Source organism: Callorhinus ursinus, unplaced genomic scaffold (assembly GCF_003265705.2).
Source record: "Callorhinus ursinus isolate GAN/ISIS: 27379988/994484 unplaced genomic scaffold, GSC_fseal_2.0 scaffold49, whole genome shotgun sequence".
Lineage (NCBI taxonomy): Eukaryota > Metazoa > Chordata > Mammalia > Carnivora > Otariidae > Callorhinus > Callorhinus ursinus.
The window spans coordinates 4,356,144-4,374,914 of record NW_027397111.1 but is presented as its reverse complement, the minus strand read 5'-3'; the positions used below and the strand labels follow the sequence as shown (position 1 = coordinate 4,374,914).

General features: G+C 44.9%; 1 long non-coding RNA gene across 2 annotated transcripts in view; it reads left to right on the top strand.

Annotated features, from left to right (window-relative positions):
* The window catches only part of LOC141370894 (uncharacterized), a 39,454-nt gene extending 21,921 nt beyond the window's left edge, over nt 1-17,533 (top strand). Inside the window, exon 3 of one of the 2 annotated variants that reach the window (XR_012375374.1) lies at nt 17,359-17,533. This is a non-coding gene — a long non-coding RNA (uncharacterized lncRNA). Of the gene's footprint in view, nt 1-15,697; nt 15,908-17,358 lie in introns of those variants that run through there. The other variant, XR_012375375.1, reaches the window with a different exon arrangement.
* Nucleotides 17,534-18,771: the final 1,238 nt, after the last annotated feature.

The window sequence follows — 18,771 nt, the reverse complement described above, 5'->3', positions numbered from 1 at the left end:
AACATATTCTTTATATATTTCACTGCAATGTATTCAACACCTATCGTGTGTCAAGTACCATTATAGGGGCTTTTGAAATTTATCTGGCTTAATCTTGGCAACAAGCGTGCAATAATAAATATTGGTACCCCCATTTAATAGATAAGAGAGGTTAAATAATTTGCCTGAGATCACACAGCTAGTACCAGATAGCTATATGCCGCTCTGTCGGGTAGCTGAACAATAATTTAGTTAACTGTTGACTATTTTCATTGAATAACAGTTTCTGTTTAAGTAACTCCGTACAAAAAGATGTTTCTTCATCTTTGTACACATGGCTTTCACTTTCTTTGGTGCTCGTTCCTTAAGAAGTATTTCCAGAAGTAGGATTACCAAATCAAATAGTATGAATATTTTTGTGGGTCTCGATTGCTGAAATATTTTCCAAAAGACCAACAAAGATGGCTATCCCACAGTTTTATGCCAAGGATCCAGTGTTGGTGAAATTGCAGAGCAGGGAGGCAAATGTTGGAGCCTTTCCATCTCTGCTCTCTGGCTTTTAGTTTGTTTTGTTTTGTTTTTAATCCAACATCCTCAGTCTGACCTAACAGTTCTCTATCAGTTCCATGGCACCAAGTCCTACCTTCCTCTGGTAATGTCTTAGATCCCCAAGCCATTCCTTCTCCTGTCCTGTTCTTCTCCCTCACACACCCCCACCCTCACCTCCAACAAACCTCCTTTTTTGTCAGGGCTCATAACTGTTATAAAGAAAGGAGCCTTTGGGTGAATTCACACCAAGCAATTAAGGAGTGATTACAACACCCAGCGGTAATGAGTAATTTGTTTTTAAGACATAGCGCCCAGGGAATTTGTTTTAGGGAATAATGGGGCAGGGGCTCGGGAAGGGATGTATGAGGATGCTCCTGGAGGTGTCATCAGCATCAGCTGGTTAGGCAGCCTAAACATCCAACAACACTGGATTGTTCAATAAAGTATGATAAGCCTTACCAGAGAATACCATAGAACTACTACAAATGATGATGTACGCGTGCACTATTGGTTTGAAATGTTGATATTACATGGGGGGGGGGCAAATTACAAAACATTGAATATAATCATAGTTTGGTAAAGGAAGTAAACACATACATGTCAATACATATATGTACAGGTGTATAAATGTGTATATACATATGTCTATTTATGTGTGTATATATAATATCATATATATTATCAACAACCCCAAAAAACCCTGGAAGCATAGACACCAAAATGTTTTCTTTAGGAAAGTGGGAGTGAGGACAATTTTTTTTCCCTAAGCTTATTTTCTAATTAAGATGTATTATTTATGTCATCTTTAAAAAAACCCCACATTTTTGGGGAGTTTCTTAGAGTTGGCACTGCCTTGGTGAGAATGAGCATGTAAGGGCATATTTCAAGTGGTGTGGGAGGGAGAGAGGGTGGGGAGTGGGAGGTTGTCACGGTGTGTGGCGGGGGGTTGGGATGAGGGGACCGGAGGCTTGGGACCCTCCAATGCACAGCACTCAGTTTGGCATCTCTACCCGCTCTTCAGCCTGGCCTCTCCTTGGCGTGCACTGACGGAAGAAATGGCTTGCACTAATTTGCCCCTCTCTGAGTGGCTATAAAAAGCAAGTTGATTTAGGATTCCATGAATCTCTACCTACTCGAACATATGCTGAACATTTCTGTTGTGTGCTTTTGTTAAAAATGCTTTTTAAATGAGCTTGTGCCCATATGCCCCAGGAACCTAAAATGTGGCTAGGTAGGCTGGTACAAGTCATGTTTCTTTAATTCACTTCCGTGGGTTTCTAATGAGCTCAGTTAACTACAGCAGAGTTGTGCAGTCCCAACCACTGTGCAAACCAGGGAATGATGATCTTCTTTTATCTCCCCTGGACCCCCAGCCCCAGAGAAGGAAAGGGGGAATGGTGGAGGAGACTTACAGTGCTTATCCGGTTACTAAGCACTTGTTTTAAACATGGTTTCGGTTTTTGCATTTTTTGTTTTGTTGGTCTGTTTTTGCATATTCCAGAACATGCCAGGCATTGGTGCCAAGGGCATTTAGTACAGTATTAAAAACGTGGGCCCAAACTTACAGCTGAGTTTGAATCCCTGTCTTGTGACTCACCAGCTGGGTGGGATCTTGGACAATTTACTGAATTTATTCTGTCCTGTTTCCTCATCTGTAAAATGGGAATAATAACACCTATCTCATAGGGTCACTGTGGGGATTAAATAAGATAGTGCCTGAGAGACACCTCGCATAGCCCCAGGCATATAGTAAAAGCTCAATAAATATGACTGGTCTTGCTGTAGTTATTGACGTCTCAACAAAGAATTGCACCACAGTGAAATGAGTGTGTAGTGGAGGAAGGTAAGGTTTTGCAGTAAGATATGCCAGGCACCCTTGCTACAGACATGGGGGATTCGGGGAACACTTGCAGGAAGAAGTGACATCAAAGTTAGGATCTGAGGAATTGGTGGGCGAGGTCAGGTGAAAAGGAGGGGAACGGGGAGGAGAAAGGGCAAAGGTCACAGAAGTGCAAATGTTCAGACAGCAGCAAGTACATGCTCCTGAACTTATATTCATTTGCATCCACGCAGCAACCCTATGAAGCAGACATTATTGTTATTGCCAGTTTATCGAGGAGAACAGAGGCACAGAGAAGCTAATTCATTTTCCCCTTATCACCCTGCTGGCCAGTGATGGAGCCATTCTGCCTTAGTATGAAGAGACCCTCCAGCGCCTCTTCATACTAAGTATATCCCTGTAGCATCTGTGGGTATGGCCCTCATTCACCAATCTCCTTCATTTAAGAAGCATACCCTGGATTAGCCTCTGAGGACACAAAGATGATTACAGCTTGACCACTGTCCTTAGGGAGCCCACAACCCAACAAAGGAGGAAAACATCTGGATAAGCCCGAATGCCCGACAGACTCTGACAAGTAATAAGTAGAAACTAAGAAAATCTTCAAGGACTTCAAGGGTTAACCTACTTGAGGGAGAGGGATGATTTTTGAGAGCTTGAGAGTGGGTTGGAAGGATGGTCTGAGTGGAATGACTGGACCGAGGCGTTTGGGGGAGGGGGGTGTACACACACGGGCTGGGGTTGACCTGGCAGTATAGCGTTCTGGCTGAAGACTGTGAAGAGACAAATGGAGGGAAACGACATGCTAGAAAGGCAGTGTGGGGCCACATCATAGAGGGTCATGGATGCTAGATTAAGGAGGTGGGACTTTCTTCTGAAGCCAATGAGAGCCATTAAAGGTTGTTGAGGAAGCAGGGGCCTGATTTGTTCTGGATGCTAGGAAGCCTACAAACAGAGGGCTGGGGCTCATGAATGGAATGTGGAGGGCAGGTAGACAAGATATTCCCAAGGTACAGTGGTTAAGACTTTGGGATCGGATATGGAAGTGAGAGAGAGCAAGCTAAGGTGACCCGAGGCCTCTACTTCGTCTGTTTGTGTAGCATGGCGTCTGAACTCCATTTGTGTTCCAGGGGTAGATGTTCAATAGGCTTTTGGAAATTCTGCTCTGGATGCCAGACAAGGGGGTGAGGCTAAGGGTGAATGGGAAAATGGAAAGAGAACCACAGTCCTCTCCCTGCCACGCACCTAGTGCCCCATGCCCAGGGCCTGTCATCTCGGCTTCTTACACTCATTACTGTGCTTAGTTCTTGTGGAACAGAGAGCAGGTGGAAAGTGATTCATAATTACTATTTTCTGCACCAGGAGCATTATTCCCTTTGTACTCTGAGACACATGGCAACTTCCCAATAAATACTTTTTAATGGTTTAGTTGACTGGGTTATTGGTTGATGGAAGGGTCTAACAAATAATTTAGTTAACTCCTATGAATTTTTGCGGTCCCAGAATATTAACCCACCTGATAATCCTGCCTTAAAAACAAGTTTCCCTAGTCATCATTATAATGGCGTGAGAACACCCAGCTATTACTCTGAATACTCCCAGGCCAAAACCAGTAGATAAATAGAGATTTTGATGATTTGCTTAAGATCATAAAGTGAGATAAAAGCTACACCTTGTCCCATATCCAGGTTAGTGGGCTGCAACCCCCCACATACCATTCATCCTCCAAACTGCTGTCTGTATGACCTGAATTCCCACTGGGAAAAAAAGATTGTTAACGATGAGCATCTCTTCCCTAGAAAGGCTATGGAAACATCCTTAAAGCAGAAATTTTCCTTCTAAAGCTAACTTCTTAGATCACTCAGCGGTTCTTCCATTCCAATTTTATTCAAGAGGCACCCAAACAGGTTTTAAAACTGTCACTTCTTGATTAAATTGAAGAGCAGCCATTTCAATTCTAGTAATAATGGTTTGAGGAGCCAGAGAGAAGTATCTCTCCACCACCTTTCGGAGGGTCTATGTCATATCTTTCAGCAAGAGGTCTAAAGGAGTGCTTCTTAAACTTGAATGTGCCCAGGAGTCTCACTAAAAAGCAAATTCAGATTCAGTAAGTCTGCGTTGGGGCCTGAGCCTCTGCATTTCTAACAAGCTCCCGGGTGGTGGGCAAGGATAGAAAAGATGCACAGCCAATCACAGATGAGTCCCACACTGTCCTTACAGCTTTGTGGGGAACCACAGAGGCAGCTGGGTATCAGGGAACAGGACAAAAGCTTTAGAGCTGGACAAATTCAACTTCAGATCTCAGTTTCTCCATCCACTAGCTTCTCTGAATCTCAATTTCTTTCCTTCTCTCTCTCTCTCTCTCTCTCTCTCTCTCTCTTTATTTTTTTTTTTTTTGAGTTAAATTTAACAACACCCACAAAGAACGTAGTACGGTGCCTGACATGGAGGAATTGTCGAATGAATGGTAGCTGACGATACTGCTTTTGAAAAGAAGATCATCAGGAGGGGAAATCATATTTTCCCATTGATCCCCCTCTGGAATTTTGTGGAAAGGCGTCTGTGTGGTCACAGGGTGCCCACTATTGATTTTTTGAGCACCTGCTTCTCTAGCCTCCCCATCCCAAAAACGCCCACCCTGTGGCCCTTGGCTCAACAGCCCACGTGATCTCTGTCTGCTCTAGAGCAGTAACAGGTGCTGTCCAGACCCAAGCCCCAAAAGGGAGCAAGCTAAATATCGCAGGGGAGGGAACAGAGGCCTCTTGGAGCTGACACAGCTTCATGAACCCCCCTCTCCTCAGTCCTTCCCCAAAGGCCTGCCGCCCTGTACATGCGTCCCATGCGCATGTGATCTGGGGAAGAACAGAAACCACCCCTCAGCCACGGTTGCTTTCTGCCTTGTTCTTCCACCTCCGTGTCGTCCAATAAAGATGAAACCAAGTCACAGGACTGATCTGTGCTGTTTGCGCCCTCGAATGTCAGCTCCCTGAAGGCAAGACTTTGTGCTTACTTTTTCCCACAGCTATCTCACCAGAGCCTCGCAAAGTGCCACACAGTAGGTGCTCAGGAAATCGTTTTTAAACACTTGAGTGGGTGTTTTTCTGGAGAGGCAGCTGTGATAAAATGGCAGGAGCATGGAATATGGAACCAGACTGGTTTGCACCCCACCCCCACCATCCTCAGCGGACGTGACTCGAGTGTGTGCCACTCTGAGCGAATAGCTCATCTTGTGGAGCCTCAGTTGCTTCCCCTGAAGACTGAAAATAATGCCTACCCACCCCACAGTTAAGTAAATATTGGATATAAAAGTGCCCGACGCATGGCACGTGATCAGTTGCTGGAAGCTGAGTAGCCAGCCCTCCTCTGTATCATTTGATATTACCATGCTTTTAAATCACACAAACATTTAAAAATAGATGAAATGCAAAGATCTTTTGGAAGGTCTCCAAGCTAGAAAAATAGCCTTTGTTCCCTGGAGGTTTAAATTATGCCTATATATGTATAGACACCTAAGAATGCATATGAATGTGACACTGACAAATGCAGAGCATGTGGAAATGCCAAGCACTCTGTAATAAATCTGCTCTGGAGGAGGAGAGCGACGTTGGCTGGAGATTTTTATCCATTTGAAAATGTTACCATTCACCCAGGGAAAGCCAGCGAACGGCAGGGGGACGGTTGGATCCCAGTGCCCTGGCATTTCATTGCCGGCTGACACCATCAATGAATTTAGAGGCCAGAAGAGATGACCACGTTGATTCGTACAGTGCTGAATTAAGAAAATGGCATATTACAAAGAAGGAGAGAGCTGTCAAAGCCGAGGTTTCCGATATCTTTACCTTTGTCACAGACTGTTCCAGAATAAAGGTTAAACGTGGAAATACCAGCGGCGTGGAGCTCTGGTTGTGAAGAATCCACTTCACGATAATAGCTTAATGTCCACTTAGTGCTTTTCATGTGCCAAGCCTGGGCTAAGCACTCTGCTTGGAAAACCTTATCGAATCCCCATAAAATCCCTATGAGATAAAAGACCCTCCGCCTCGCAGATGAGCTAATGGAGTTGTAGAGGGGCGGAGTGACTTACCCAGGTCAGAGTCATCAAGAGGCAGAATGAGGGCTCCAGTCCAGGTCCACATGACAGCGGAGCCCAACCTGACATGGTTGGAAGGTTGAGGGGTGGAGCTGGACCCAGCAGGAGGATGGAAGCCTCCGCTTGAGCTGTGAGCTCTACAGAGTTAAGAGTTTCAGAATCAGACTACAGATGATATCTGTCACTTAGTAGCTCCCTGGTTTGGAGTATATTACCTACTTAGCCTTCCTCATCTGAAACATGAGGATTTTCATCTAATAGTAATAACTAACTTTATATTCTGTGTCAAGAACTCGCTGTTCAAATATGTGATACATAGTATTTCTTAAAGTGCTCACAACCACTCTTGTAAAGGAGGTACTATTATTACTCCCATTTTCCAGAAACAAACTAATAATGATGAGGCACAGGGGGCTTAGCATACAGTAAGTGCTCAATAAATGATGGTTATTACCAGGGTGCAGCACTGCCTTCCTGCTCACTTTGTGCAAGCTCTTCCTCATTAGGACTACACCTCCAAGCCCATCTGAACCGCTGATCTCCTCCCTCCCTTCCTTTCAAGGGTGCCTCTCCCACTGCAGAACAGGCCTGCCCCCGAAAATCAGAGATAAAATTTTGCCAATACTCCTTCTAGTGGTGGTCTTCTACCCACCCCTGCCCCTTCCTCAACTTATTTTATTTTCTAGAAACATCAAAATGTAATTCCTTAGCATTTACTCTGTAGAGGAAAGATTCCACCAACTGAGGAGTAAAATATACATGCTGATGATAAAATAAAGGCTGATCATAAGAATCGGTCTGCAAACACTGAAAGCATTCAAAGAAAGTTTCAGGGATTACTACTAATAACAGGTAACACCGAGAGCTTGCAGTATGCCAGACACCTTACTGAGTTTGACTTTTTTTAATCACTACAATCAATCTTAAATTAGACACAATGATTGCCTTACTTTACAGGGGTGGTGACTGAGACAGAGAGAGTAAATGACTTGCTCAAGGTCATAGTGTCAGAAGCTGGTGGAGCTGACACTGTAATTCAGTGCTCTGATTTCAGAGCCTGGACTCTGGGCTTTGTGTTCAAAGAACCCTGACTCCAGCAAGGCAAACTAGCTGGGTTCCGAGCCTGTTTACACCACGCTGCTAAAATAAGAGGTTGCAATTAATGATCTCTGAGAATCACAGATCTTTAGAGAGGTGGGTTCTCTTGTTTACCTCTTTACCTAGAAGGCTGAGATTATGACCTCTGATTTTACAGATTTGGAAACGAACACGCAGTTCTCCAAGGAAATAGAAGGCAGAGCCAGAACTTTCTCTGACCCCAAACTCGTCCTCTCCCCCAAAGAGGCTGCCTCTCCAAGTTCAGGATCAGGGCCATCTGTGATTCCAGTCATCATTCTTTATCCAACCCATCCATTTCTGGAATCTTTTTGAATTCGGGATGAATCTGGATTTCATCCTGGAATCATTTTGGTGATTCTAGTCATCCTTCTTCATCTAACTCACACATTTCTTTCCGGACTCTACTTCTGAGCTAGGCCTGTTCAGAAAACTGAAATCAAAATTTCTATATTTTTCTGCAGGAGCTGGGGTTTTATTTATTGGTTTCCAAGACTAGAAATCCACAGAAAAATGGCCTGGCTTTGGGTCAGCTTTCAGGATAGCTCATAGGTCAAAGAGAAGAATGTATTATTAAGAGATACATATTAGATGTGAACAATGGTCCTATGCATCACGTTGTCCCGATAATGTATTATTCTAAGGTTTGTGAATGACCTTTTTTTTTTAAGTAACTCAGTTCTTTTATGAACATTAACATAAACAAACAAAAGAGACTAGCAATCTCAAAATCCAACTTCTATGTCAAAAAAATACTGGGGTTTATTAAGAATAAACCCATATGATTGCTTGTATGTGGAATTTATGAGGATTTCTGGTTTATAAAAATATGAAAAATATCCAAATATTTGTATTTTTGTATGAAAGATTCCTTCCCTGTCTTTTTTCTGTTTAGGAAAGTTTCTTACTAGAAATAAATGTTGAATGCCTATTTAAAGGAAAAGAAAATTTGATGAAGAAACCAACCTTTAAATCCCAGCATGCTAACACAACTGTTTTAATGTTGGCACATTCTCTTTCTTTTTTTTTTTAAGATTTTATTTATTTATTTGACAGAGAGAGACAGAGCGAGAGAGGGAACACAGCAGGGGGGAGTGGGAGAGGGAGAAGCAGGCTTCCCGCTGAACAGGGAGCCCGTTGCGGGGCTCAATCCCAGGACCCTGGGACTATGACCTGAACCAAAGGCAGACGCTTAATTACTGAGCCACCCAGGTGCCCTGGCACATTCTCTTTCATTTGTGGTCTGCATTTAGACACATTTTAAATATCTACTAACCTAATATTTTGTATTCTTAGATTTTTTTTATACTTAACAAAGCACAAGCATTTTATATATTTCTATGTGGCTTTTATTATTACTGTTGGCAGTGACTTCATACAATTCCAGAGATTGATATACTATACTATACTTTTCTAAACCATTCTCCTCACTAATGGATATTTTCTAAATTCTGCTATTCTAGATCTATGCTATCCAATCGGTAACCCCTGGCCACATGTAACTATTGAGCACTTGAAATGTGTCTAGTCTGGGCTGAGATGTAATTTGAGTACCAAATACGCACCAGATTTCTAAGACTTAGGATAAGAAAAAGTAATGTAAATGTTTATATTGATTATTGATGCCAAAATTATGTTATTGAATATATTGTGTTAAAGAAAGCAAATTATTAACATTAATTTCATGTTAAAAAATCTTTAATATGATTCCTAGAAAATCTTATTTTTATTTTTTTAGAGAGAGAGAGAGAGAGAGAGAGAGCAAGAGCATGTGCGAGTGGTGTGGGGGTGGGGGTGGGGGGAGGGGCAGCGGGAGAGGGAGAGGCAGAGAGAATCCCAAGCAGGCCCCATCCCCAGAGTGGTGCCCGACATGGGGCTTGATCTCACGTCCCTGAGATCACGATTTGAGCTGAAATCAAGAGTCAGACGCTCAACCAACTGAGCCCCCCAGGCGCCCCGTTTCCTAGAAAATCTTAAATTACATATGTGGTTTGCATTACATTTATATTGGACAGGGCTGGGCTGGATTACAGTTAGGTGAACAACTGCCTTCCTAGAGATTTCTGCTTCTGTTGAATTATTTCCCCCAATCTACATGTCAGTGGGTGAGCTTATTAAACAAAAGTAGACTTTGTTCTGAGTTGAGCAAGTTATTAAACCTCTAGGGGCTTCAATTTCCTCACCTATGAAATGGAAATAGCACTGTCTCCTGAGGTGGTTTTCAGGATTAAATGAAGTTATATATGTTAAGTACTTAGTAAATATGAAGAACTGTAAAATTGTTACATGTTATTATGATGATAAAGATTATTTTAAACTGTAATTCTTTGATTACTACTCAGGAAAAATGTTTTCCAGGGTAAGTGTTTAGTATTTGTTTTTTTCTATGTAAATTTTTTCTTTGTGTCCTTAGGTTACTGATCTATTGAGATCTTGGTCTCTTTCCTTTAACATTTGACTACTTCTTCATATATATATCACTTCTTCATATATATATATCATATATATATCGCTTCAATATTTAATCATCTTTGGTACAAATATTTTTTCAGTTTGTTGTCTACCTTTTAATTTCATGTCACTATTTTTTTGTTTGTTTGTTTGGGGGTTTTAAAAAGATTTTATTTATTTATTTGAGAGAGAGAGACAGAGATAGTGAGAGACACAGTGAGAGAGAGCATGAGCAGGGAGGAGAGGGAGAAGCAGACTCCCCGCGGAGCAGGGAGCCTGATGCGGGTCTCTATCCCAGGACCCTGGGACCATGACCTGAGCCGAAGGCAGACGCTTAACCGACTGAGCCACCCAGGTGCCCCTCATGCCGCTGTTTTAAATAAGTTTCACATTTAATATAGTCCTTCATTTTTACTATTTTTTTAATTTTAATTTTTTTAAGAGAGATCATTTTTTAAAGATTTTATTTATTTATTTATTTATTTGCGAGAGAAGGAGTAAGATCACGGGTACAGAGGGAGAGGGAGAAGCAGACACCCTGCTGAGCAGAGAGCTCGACGCAGCGCATGATCCCAGGACGCTGAGATCATGACGCTTAACCAACGGAGCCACCGCGGCGCCTAATCCTTAATTTTTAAAAACTTTAATTCCTCCTTTACTTCATGACTGTGAAAGTTATCCCTCAGCAAGTGATATACCTTAGATATCTTTATCATCTGTTGGCTCTTTATACATTTTGAGGTTGATTAATTTGTTTAGCTGAGGTTGGATTTTACTAAGGTTTTAGACTTGGACATGGCAGAGGAAGCTCTTCCGTTTTGGGAGCGTTCCCAGGATGTTATGGTGACTTCATTTGGGGGGGGGGTGTCCTATGAAGACAGAATTGTTTGCTTCTATATTCAAATGGATCTGTGCTAAGCCCTTGCTGTGTGGAAAAGTGCCTACAGGTAAAACCAGGCAGCACTGGGTTCGAATTCTCACCACTTACCAGCTGTGTGTTTTGAGGCCAATCACTTAACCATCTGGGAGCCTCATTCTATATTACTGGAGATTAAATGCATATGAAAATGCTTAGCATAGAGCAGCCAAAAATCAAATTCAACTTTTAAATTCTTTATTTTAATGCAATATTCAAGATTATCTCATTTTTTTTAGTGAGTCAGAAAAGGGAGTGGTTCTATATTAAACTTTTCCTTGTTAATCACATTTGGCTCGATGTACCAGAAATTAGCAACCCCATAAAAGATGACTAGGATATGCCTGCTGTCTGTTTAGAAGGACAAAGTGGTGCTTTTCCTTCTGTTCCACGCCTTATATTAGGCTTTTACTTGCAGTAGTTCCTTAAAACAAATGAGGAAGACAGAGAAGTTTACTCTTTCCCCTCCCTCCCTTTCCCTCCCTCCCCTCCTCCCCCCCCCCCTTCCCCTCCCATCCCTTTCCTTGGAAAAGAAAACTGGGGCCCAGGAAGGTTTAGTAACTTGCCCAGTGTGGCAGAGCAGTTGTGTCTCTGACGAGGCAAAAGCCGTGTCCTGGTCCCACACACTTACCAATGCAACTTGCACCCTCTAGGTATACAACCGATTGAACTGGATAATTTCTGGTCCTTTCCCAGCCGATTAACATGGTTATTAAGATCTCAGGTTTTAGATTCCAAGAGACCTGGCTGGGTCCAAATCCCAACTCTGCCACTTATAAGCTGTGTGACCTTGTGCTGGTCAGTGAACCTCCCTCAACCTCAATTTTCTCATCTGTAGCATGGAGCTGATCATTTCACTGACTCACCAGGTTTCAGGGAGGATGAACAGACACGTGCCAGCAGAGCACGGAGCGCGGCACCTGGTGGGTGGTGAGTGCTCAAAGCTAATCAGCCGAAAAAGGGAAAACTGAACAATGTCTAGAAGTCATTGGGTTTAGAGGTCTGAACTCAAATTGGAGTTAGGGCATCCAAATGCTTGGCCCATGAACTAGTGTATAATATCATGGAGGCTTCTGGACGTTTTCCAGTGCTGTGTTTTTGGCCCTTGCTGGCATTTCAGACACACGGAGACATCCATGCCAACTCGGTGGGCAGGTGCTGTGTTCCTTACCTGACCCCACTCGAAAGAGCATGATGGGGTATAACGTGGGAGGTGATAGGAACTTCCCAGAGACATACAGTGTTGTTAGTTTATCTAGTGTAGGTATGCCTGAGGGGCGACTGCAAGGCACTAGAACTTGACTCTATCCTACTGTTCAACTATACAGTCAGCAAACTGCAAGTTGCTGATCCTCTCCCGCTGCTCCCTAGGCTGCTTTTGCCTCTTTTGCCTCGGTGTACCCAAAGGGCCTTCCTCATGGAACTTCTCACACTGGGTTGCAGTTATCTGTACCGATGTGCTTGGCCTCTTGGGGGCACCACTGCTCTCACCAACGACCTTGAGCCCAGACCCCACATTTTGTTTGGGGGGGTGGTATAAGGGAAGCCAACTCCAGCAGCAGTGAGCGTGAAGGGGACTCCATGAAGACCTTGTGGGAAGGCCGAGGAAAGGATTGCATCACACACCACAAAAAGGGGGATCTAAAGCTCAGCTTTGAAAACTCACTTGCCTGGCAAAGCTCTTTCCTCTGGGGGGGCTGACAGTCTGACCTCTTCTCTTCACACACCACCGGTTCCTTGTTGGTGTTCCCAGCAAGGCATTGCCTTGAATAGCCCACAAAAACTCAAGAGCTGGCTAAAAAGCACTTCAACCACCACATCTGTTCTTCTCCAATCATGCATCCAGCATCAAAGCCCCATCCTTGAGCATCTCATCAAAGCATCTACCAACAGATCTTGGGCCCTTCTACAGGCCAGCATGCAGATTCTATTAAGGAAATAGTGTTCGCTTGGTAATGACTCTCTTGATCTTCATGCTACTTCAAGCTTGCTTGACTGCGAGCTCTTTAATAGGAGCTGACATTTATCCCATGCTCACGATGCTAGATACTGCTCTGAGTGCTAGACAACGAGTTTTCCATTTGTTCTCATGACAAAACTGGATGATTAAAGTTTGTCGTTACCCTGGTCTTAGAGATGAAAACCCAAGGTGTGGTAAAGTTCAGTCACTTGTCTAAGGTCACACAGCAAGTGGCAGGCCTGGCTTTCCAACCCAGGTGGGCTGGCTCCAAGGCCCACCTTCTTAAGCAATATTCTGTGAGGGAAGAGGCTAGATTGTTCTCAGGGCCGTGTCCCCAGCCCCTTGGACAAGGAAGCTCCTCACAATGAAGTGGTGTTGACTGTTTGCCCAGGAGACAGATTTGGTCCATCTTACTTCCCTTCTTCTATTTCAGAATACCTGTTCCCCTCCATTCCATTCCATCACTTAATTTAACTATAAAAAATCACATATGCAATTATCTGTCATGTGCCGGGCACTGTGCACAGCAGGGTCCTGGCCCTTGTGTGTAAAGGTCCCTGCCAGCGAGCAGGACACAGAATCCCATCAAGTATAACACAACACAGAAAACGCATTGAGCGGCACTGGAATACAGAGGTGACCCCGCAGGTGAGGGAGCAGTCGGCTCTCCGGAGGGAGAGGCAAGAAGCAGTCCCTGGCGGGAACGAGAACTGGGCTAGATTGTGAAGGAGATGGGGATGCAAAAGAAAACAGCTCTAAGCTAGGAAGCTGCAGTGTTAGGGAAAGCCGAGTTCAGCTGCTCGCCAAGTGCTGGTTGGAAAGGAAGGCTGCTTTATTCAGGAGGCCAGCAACCCGAGGAGAGGGCGCACTGACGTGCAAAGACCATCTCTGAGATTTCAGGTTAAGGATGGGGGAGGGGTTAAAGGGGGAAATTCAGGGTAGGAGCTGACATGCATATTGATGAAAAGGGCGGGGGAAACATGACTATTCATGAGAAAAGGTGGAGCATGCGCATTGAGCAAACATAATGTAACGTACATCCCATGTTCACTTTGGGGTGGAGACAGCATCAGAAAGAGGCAAGATTCAGCCCCTGACGTCAGGAGGTTATCTCAGGACAAGGGGAAGGGGCTATGGGCAAGTTCTGAGAGCAGGTATAAACTAGATGTGGTTTTGGGCTCCTTATCTCAGGTAAGGAATGCAGGGCTTTGCTTGTTCCTAGGCTGGAACCGTATCAGTTGACCCCGAGTCCAGGCTTCTGCAAAGACAGCCAGTGGGTTTGTTAGTGAGGCCGGAAAAAAACACAATAGCTGATTGGAGGAAACAGTTCTCTGAAAAACAAGATTTACACTTTTCTGCTTCAGGACATCTGGGTGGCTCAGTGGGTTAAGTGTCTGCTTTCAGCTCAGGTCATGATCTCAGGGTCCTGGGATCGAGTCCCGCATCCGGCTCCCTGCTTGGCTGGGAGTCTGCTTCTCTCTCTGCCTGCTGCTCCCCCTGTTTGTGCATACTCTCTCTGACAAATAAATATATAACATCTAAAAACAAAAAAAACTTTCTGCTGGTTTCAACCATCGGTCCCCAGGCCTGTCCTGATGAATAATATATGTTGAGTGAAGCAAGTAGATCCGCAGTGGGTGGAACTCAGGAGGGGTTAGCTAAGAGCAGCCTTGATTCCCAGCTAACTGCCTGACACTCCCCCCGAGGGAGTCAGGGAGTCAGAGAGGAGCCGGGGTCCTTCTTTCCTTCTGGAGAGAGCAGACCAAGGACACCATGGAGAACAGATGGCTCAGCAGACCCATAGCTGGCAAACCCTTTGGGAGGCTCTTAGAATGGTCCATAAAAGGAAGAGACAGTGGTCTGGATTCAGGGAAGGGGAAAGCAAGTGTTTGAGGGTGTCTTAATGAGGTGTGGAAGTTTTGGCATCACAGATTCCACTCTGTTTTGGTGACAGCATTGTTGTTTAACCTCATTGATAGAGGTTTTCTTGGTTAATTCTCTCAATTCTCTTGACTTGAGCCAATACTCCCTGATTTGTCAAACTGAGGAATCCACTTTACTCTCTGGGTATATCACCTCCAGTCCAACCAGAAGTGAGAAGCCAGCGTGGTCCGCCGGTTACTGCTTTTCATCTGTCTTTTCCCAACCTGTTTCTCAGAAAGGCAGAATTCAGGAGCTCTGATCTCAGATTCACAATTCTGGGCTAAGATCTTAGAAAATGAAGTTTGAGAAAGCGTGGCACAACACGGTGATTATCCAGCAGGGCTGTCTTCACTGGACCATGTTCTCTGACAAGCTAATTACCTTCCACAAAGGCCAGGGATGCATCCAAACTAACCGTTGGGAAGCCCCGGCAACATGTGGGCATTGGGAGGGAATGGCATTGCTGTTTCCTTAAGTTCTGATCATATATAACCACACAGATGGGAGAGGGGATGTTGTATCCCCAACAGCCATGCAGCCCACTTACCGGTGGCCACTCAATAAATATTTGCCAGATGAATGAATGAATAAATGAAACGAAGAACAGAAGTGGGACAGCTTGTTTATGGCCAAATAAAGTTGAGCTTGCTTCAATTGTGTCCCTTCAAACTGGTCTCACCACACTGGGGACATTGAGACAACTAAGCCAGGCCATTACCCAGTCTTCTTAAAGAGAGATTCAGGTATTGGAACCACAGGCTGTAGCCCCAGGATCTGGTACCTGATAATGAGGATGTAAACCCTCGAAACTGAAGCTGTTAAAACTCCAAGTTCAGAGCTGAGTCTTCTCTCTGCCTTCCGTTTCCCCCCTAGAACAATCCACTGGAGTTACCATTCTAAAATAGAGATCTGGTTGAAACTGTGCCCTGCTGGAAACAACACCCTGTCGCCTGTCCAGGAAAAGGGCAACTAACACTCACCGAGAGCCTGCAGTGTGCTGTGACTGTGTCAGGAGTCTGCCCTTCACCTTGTTTCATCCTAACGACACCCCTGGGAGGGGGGCATTGTGTCCCCATCTTGCAAACGTGGGTGCTGGGACTCAGAGGTAGGGTAACTTGATCTCAGTCACGTAGCCAGTAAGTAATGGAACTTGGATTCAAAACCAGGTTTGACACACTCCAAACCCCCAGGTTTTTTCTCCAACTACTGCACAGCCAGAAATCTTTTCCACTGCACCAAGCTGTCCAGAAGCCATCGTTGTAGAGCCACAGGCCCTTTATGAGCTGACTCCAGCCACATTTCCAGCCTCATCTCCTCCACTCCATGCCCCTCTCTCCCTGAGCTCTTGCCACACCTAGCCACAAAGCATGGGAGTGGCTGTGTTCTCCCAGGTCACAGAACTTTCACAGGGCTCTTGGTCTCTCTTGTCGATATACCTTTCCCCTTTCTCCACCTGGCAAACCCCTGTTCATCTTTCAAGATCCAGCTCAAATATCCCCTCTCTGTGAAAGTTTCTCTGATCACTCTCCCCCAGCTAGGCAGGTGCTCCCATGGCCCTTTGTGCCCACATCTGTCAGTCAAGCAATTCTCCCATCCCTTCCTGTCTGACATCCCTGTGGCCAGGATTACATGTTTAAGAATCCACTGCAGGCAGATTCTGTGTGCTTCCAGCCCTCCAGCTAGGCAGATGCCACCCCCTCTCTGTGGAAAATGCTCGCACAGCATTCCCTACAATGAAATCAGGCAATTGTTTTAAAATGAAACCCTTCCTGTTTGGAATTAACTGTCAGGTGAGCTGTGGTTCTATTTACAGTGTGGAATGTGAGTGTGGGGTGGCTTTTCCGGTTTTGCACAAAGCACCACATTCATCTTTTATTATTATTATTATTATGACTAAGTGGAATCTGTGAAATGTATGGGCCATGGAACCCTGACATTAAATTAACCTCACGCTGTCCCTTCCCCTCCCACTCCTGTTCTATGAATAGTAGACTGTGCAGAGAGCAGGACAAATGGATCAAAAGTGACACCACCTTACCGGAGAGACCGAAGCTCAGGCTTATAGAATAACTGACTGCGGGCTTGTGAACTGCACACAAACCACTGCATCATTCATCTTCTGCTGATCTTGTTCTCTTGGCTAGAATACTCTGCTGCCATCTGCACACCCGAGTGAGCTGGTCACAAAGATCAAAGCTAGGATTGCCATGATAATAACAAATAGCTCTTGTTAATTGCTTTCTACGTTCCAGGAAATGTTCATATGTTTGTCCTGCTGCCCTCACCCCAAGCTTGCCAGTATACAGCTTTGTGGCTAAAAACAGGTTCTGGAATCGGACAGATGTGGGTTTAAATCCTGACTTTCCACTTCCGAGCTGGGTGACCCTGGGCAAGTCACTCGACCTCTCTAAGCTACATAATCCTCATGAATGTAAAACGAGGGTGCTGAACACATCCCTCCTTGAGTTGTTGTGAGAACTCACGGTACGGAGGAGCTAGTCGCCATTTATCATCTTACTGTCCCTATGATGCAGGGATAGACACTACGTGGTTCCACAGCTGGTAAGCGGTGACGCTGGGATTGGAGCTTGGATCTGTGTCTTCCAAATGCCACTCTCTCCAAAGCAGCTACTGCAACACTGAACAGTGGTTCAGAGCACAGCCGCCGGGGTTCAAATTCTGGCTCTACTACTCACGAAGATTTGTGATCTTAGGCAAGTGACTTACCCTCCTCTCTGTGTCTCGTCTCCCCGCTTGAATACTGGCTGAGACAGGTTTGTTGGGACCATTCAGTGCGTTGGCATAGGTACATCTCCTACCTTAGTATCTGAAATGCAGTAAATGCTATGTAAGCATTTGCTATTACAATGACTTTCTTCATCTTCCGAACATTGGGTCTGGTTGGACACTGATCGCAAACATCGGGGTGAGTGACGGTGGAAGCTGGGGCGGTTGCTCTGGATAACCTGCTTTTCTAAGATATTAGAAAGGTCCCTAAATCTAGGTTAAATCTAACCTGATAGGTCCCTAAGTCTCCTCCGGGATACACATTCCCAGTGACTTCAACTGCTCCTAAGGACACTGTTGTCAAAACCTCGACCCATGCTTTGGATGCTTCGTCCTTTGGAGCAGGGTTTCTCGAGCTTGGTGCTGTTGACATTTGGTCTGGGTAATTCTTTGTTGCAGAGAACGGGGGGCCATCCCGTGTAGTGTGGGATGTTTAGCAGCATCTCTGGATTCTACACTAGATGTCAGTAGCAGCTCCTCCCAGTGTGACAACCAAAAATGTCTCCAGACATTGCCAAATGTCTCCTGAAAGTCAACATCACCCCTGGCTGTGAATTGCTGCTCTAGCAGGTGGCCCCCAGAACTGACAAAATTCTCGGGCTAGAGTCTGGGAGCTGGTTGTGCAGCCCTGATCATCTTTTAAGGAAGCTGCTGATGACATTAGCTCCTTTGACAGGAAAGCGGCCCCATTCTCTCACTGAACTTGCTCCCTGCTAAGACCCTTGAGTCTTTTTCATGGGTGCTGCTGCCTGTGCAGGTGAATTTTTGGCCTTAAGTGCATCTCCTCCCTCAGAAATGTATTAGAGACATGTATTATGCCCCAGCCTGTGTACGATTATCGGGGAACCCTCTATAAAAACCTTCCTCCCCTCCTTCCCCTGGCCCAGAAGCAGTCACCATCACTGTTCTCCATCTTCACTTGCCTGCAAGGTCTGGTTCAAATGCCACAACCTTAGGAGGTTCTCTAGCTCCTTCATAAAAACCCTCTCTCCTAGCTCGGTCTCCACTGTGCTTCGTTTGCATCCTACGGGCTGTTTCTCCCAAAAGATGATCAGCTCTTTGAGAGCAAGGGTTTACTCAGTGAAGTGTACTTTTCCATTCATCATCTTAGTGCAAAATCTATCCCAGTGAATGTTCTCTGAATGGAGTTCTCTCCTGGC